The sequence below is a fragment of the Arachis ipaensis genome, chromosome B01, assembly GCF_000816755.2.
Source record: "Arachis ipaensis cultivar K30076 chromosome B01, Araip1.1, whole genome shotgun sequence".
Taxonomy (NCBI): Eukaryota; Viridiplantae; Streptophyta; class Magnoliopsida; order Fabales; family Fabaceae; genus Arachis; species Arachis ipaensis.
Window position 1 is genome coordinate 17,209,174 of NC_029785.2, and position 5,100 is coordinate 17,214,273.

A 5,100-nucleotide genomic window follows, 5' to 3' on the forward strand; every position below is an offset into this window, starting at 1 on the left:
CGCAAACATGTCGGGCATAGATTCGAACTTCATATCACACAAGCTACAAATCGATCCAAAAATCATACCTATAGCACAAAAGAAGAGAAATATGGGAGAGGAAAAAATGTCGGTTTGTCTAGAAGAAACACAGAAACTCTTAAAGGCAGGATTCATAAAAGAGCTACGTTTCACAACCTGGCTCTCCAATGTAGTTATGGTAAGAAAAGCCTCAGAATTTTCAGCAAACAAATAGGGAAAAATCTGGAAGTATACGTCGATGACATGGTGGTAAAAACAAAACACCATGATGACCACGGAGCCGACCTTGAAGAGATTTTCACATAAGTAAGGGAACATAACAAGAGGCTCAACCTCAAAAAATGTGCATTCGGGGTAAAAGATGGCAAATTCCTCAGCTTTATGCTGACGTCCAGAGGGATTGAAGCAAACCCGGAGAAATGTGATGCGATCATTAAGATGAGAAGTCCTCAAACAATGAAGGAAGTACAACAATTAAACGGCAGAGTTGATGCTTTATCTCGTTTCTTTCCAGCAATATCTACACACGCACAACATTATTTCAACATACTCAAGAAGCAGTAGAAGTTCAAGTGGAACGCTGAATGTGAAGCGGCCTTCAAAAAACTCAAAATAATACTGTCCTCCCAGCCTGTTTTTCAAAAACCAAATCCAGGTAAGCATCTATTAATTTATTTATCCGTTTCCACTAATGCTATAAGCTCGGTCTTGGTTACAGAAATAGAAGGAAGACAAGAGCCGGTGTATTTTGTCAGTAAGACATTGCAAAATGCCGAGCTATGATACCCACCAATGGAAAAACTAGCTTATACACTAATAATCACAGCCAGAAGGTTAAGGCACTACTTTCATAGCGACGCAATTGTGGTAAAAACAAGCCAACCCTTGCGACAAATTCTGACGAGACCCGAGGTCTCGGGAAGATTAATAAAATAGTCGATCAAGTTATCCGAATTCGACATTACCTACGAACCCAGGACAGCGATAAAGGCACAATTCCTAGCCGATTTTATAACTGAGTTCGCAGAGCAACCAGAGCAACATTACACTTGGAAATTATATGTAGACGGAGCCTCAAATACAGAAGGATCAGGAGCAGGTGTTCTACTCACCAACAAACAAGACCTACACACCGAACAATCCATTCGATTCACCTTTCAAACGAGTAATAGTCAGGCCGAGTATGAAGCATTTCTCACCGGATTAAGGCTAGCACAGTCTCTGAACATCATCCACCTTCAAGTATACTGTGATTCACAGCTAGTCATGCAACGAGTAACAGGACACTTCCAGGTAAAAGATCGGTTATTAGAGAAATATCACGCAATGGTAAAGGATCTTATTTCTCAATTTCATTCATTACAAATCACACACATAGCTCGAGAATAGAAAACCCGAGCAGATGCATTATCAAAGTTAGCAACAACTAGGAGAACCATGCATGAATCTATTATCTCTCAACTAACCTTTGCTGAGCCGAGTTTCAGCAGCAAATCAATTTTATCTATATCACAGGAACATGACTAGAGGACACTATACAAATAATACTTGCAATCAGGGAACATACCACAAGGAGTAACAGACACTAAAGCATTCAGAAGACGTGCAACATCCTACACTCTAATCGGAAACAACTTATATAAGAGAGGTTTTTCTCAACCACTCTTACGATGTTTGGACGAGGAGGAAGCTAAGATTGTAATGAACAAAGTCCACGAAGGAGTATGTAGCAACCACATAGGAGGGATGAGCCTAGCATCAAAAATAGCTCGGGCCGGGTACTATTGGCCAACAATGAAGCAAGATCGAATCAATAAGGTCAAAAAATGTGACAACTGCCAAAAGTATTCCTCGACAATACAAAATCCAGCAAAGCTATTACACACATCTGAGGTAAGTTGGCCCTTCCACAAATGGGGGCTAAATATTCTCGAACTTTTTCCAAAAGCCCCCGGCCAGGTAAAATATTTACTCGTAGTAATTGATTATTTTTCAAAATGGATAAAAGCTACTCTACTAGCCAAAATAGGAGCAGACAAGGTTAAAACATTTATATAGAAAAATATTATTTGCCGTTTTGGATTACCTCATGCTATTGTTACTGATAATGACCGGCAATTCACCGACCAAAGCCTAGCAAAATTTTTGAATGAATTTCAGGTTAAACACCACTTTTCTTCAGTAGGACATCCACAAAAAAATGGACTTGCCGAGGCCGCCAATAAAGTCATTCTCAACGCACTGAAGAAAAATCTCGGTGACGCGAAAGGTGAATGGGTCGAGCTTATCCCTGAAGTTTTGTGGAGTTACAACATCACAAAGCAGACAACAACACAAGAGACACCATTCAGATTAGTCTATGGGACAGACGCAATGATTCCAGTGGAGATTGCAATATATTCACCACGAGCAGAGAACTCGTCAACAGATGAGAACAATAACATAAGGAGAATCGAGCTCGATACAGTAGACAGACAGGAACAAAGCAGAATTAAGACAAAAAGCAACGCAAGCCATAATAAAAAGGAAGTACAACAAAGAAGTACAACCAAGGTCTTTCAGCGAGCAAGAACTCGTCCTCAGACGAACAGAAGATGCAAGAAAGCCTCACGCCCATGGCAAGCTAGCAGCAACATGGGAAGGGCCTTATCGAGTTATACAAGTACTCGGCAAAGGTGCATACAAACTTCAAACACTACAAGGGGGTGACGTCCCTGACATTTGGAATGTTTGATCTCTAAAAACTTATTTTGCTTAAAATGATGTGGACAATGGGAGACACTCTTTTTTCTACTCACAAGTTTTTATCCCACTACGAGTTTTTCTTGGAGAGGTTTTAATGAGGTCCCCCACCCCATATCATCTACATGAACAAGCTATATTTACAATCAGAAATACAAAATTCAAACGTCTTCAACATTCATTAGCTATAGAAAGCAAGTCAAAAAACCCTTATAAAGGGGCAATATACAAATAGCAAAATCGAATTTGCTAAAACAGTTTCACAAAGCAATCCAGTCACAGTCAATTCTACAACCCCAAATACAAATATTAAACAAAAGACAAACAAAATAAAAAGTCAATCTGCCTTATCCATTAAAACACTTTCATCCTCTTTTTCAGGCAAAGTCTCGTCATCCATCAGTTCACCATTGCTCATGATCTTAGTTACATCTAATTTACTTACATCAGCATCTGGAGCAACAACGCCTATCTGAGCAACAGCTCGATCGAATCCAAGCGTAAAAGCAGCCAATACCTCCTCCTCTAATTCTGGAATTCGAGCTTTAGTCTTCTCAGCCTTAACAACCTTATTCTCAAGATCAACCCTCACTTTTTGCATCTCAGCTTCCAAATTCTTCAGCTTTTCTTTCAAAGTTCTTACCTCACCTTTAAGTTTCTCTATCTTCAAGTCCCTCTCCTCTACGGACTTTTTCAATTTTTTTATAGCAGCCAAGTTATCACCTTCCAGAATGGCATCCAACTCAGAGGTCTGTCCAATAGATAGGAGCCTAGCCCCAATTACCTTAAAAAGCAAAAAATACACTCAGCGTACACCAAATATAGAACGTTTAAAAAGGCAAAAGCAAGGGCCTCACCTGAAGATACCGAGCAACACCAATCTTTCCAGCATCATGTATTATCTTCACATCTGAATCCACCTGAGCCACCTCATCGGCAACAGGCATAAACGGATAACCAACCGACCAGAGAGAATTCTTAGGACCTTCCTTGTAACCATGCAAGACAACTTGACTTTCATAGGCAGCACTGATCTCTTCCGTAGTGAACATCTCCGAGCCCTCATTCAAATCAGACAGATCAACAACTCTACATGATCCTTCCCCCCTTTTCCTTTTTAAAACCACATCCTGCTTCACAGCACCCCCTCGCCGGTTTTAAGCATGTTAGTAGAAGAACCTTCCTTTTCCTTCTTCTTAGCCTTATTCACAAAAGCTTTCAAGTTAGCTGTAGTTAATGTGGGAGCTTTCTCACCTACAAGGTGAATAGAAAACAATTAAAATAACACACAAATTATAACACACAGATAAATATGCAAAACCTAGATGACCTAGATACTCCTCCATTGCTTCCCTATCTCCTTTAAGCGCCAATAAACTAGGTATAGAAAGCAACTCTGATGATGACATAACGGACATCAAAAAATTTAGAAGGTATTTCTCACTCTTCACCCTATTCTCGCAATCAAGAATCTGCTTAGGTTTGGAGGACTAGAAAACAGGAAATCTCTCCTCTAATAGATCATTCAAAAAGAAAGGGTAATATTCCTCACCAAATTCAACTTTCACAAACATTTTCTTGAAATCTTTAAATGACTGTTTATACAAACTGAACACACTACGTCATGGATGACTACTTAGGTTAACCCACCCCCTTTCCATACACCCTTGGTTTGAAACAAGGAAAAGAATAAACCAAACGAAGGATAACATTCGAGATACTCCATCAAGCACTCAAAAGCTCGGACAAATGCCCATGAGTTAGGATGTAATTGTGTTGGTGCACAGTTCAACTGCAATAGCACTCCACACTCAAAATCAGTGAAAGGAAGTCTCATACCCAACTCAATCAACATACAAGTATGGATATAAAAATATGACCAATTGGATCCACGCTCACAAACTCTGTCACCATCACCGCAAGGTAAAAACCTAACCTCAAGATTTTTCCCATTTCTTATCCATTTAGACTCGTTCAACTGAGACACCAGCTCAACGGAACTAAAGATAGATACACGATTCATAACGTCACTATCAACCCAACTATAAGGATCAGTTTCATCTACCACAACCATCTCTTTCTTACCCATAACACGACAAACACAAACAGCAGCGAAAGTATAAACAAACAACAAAAGACAAACTTACTCACCTTTCTTACTCATAGTTTTCCACTTCGAATAGTACAGGTTAGAAGGTAAAGAGTCAAAAGTATACGAGGGAGGGAAGTTACTAAGACAAGAAAAAGTAACACTAACTATTCTACTTCCAAACACTCACATGTCTCCTCCGGATCTAACGCCATAAAAAATAATTACAGAAACCATCACACATCACA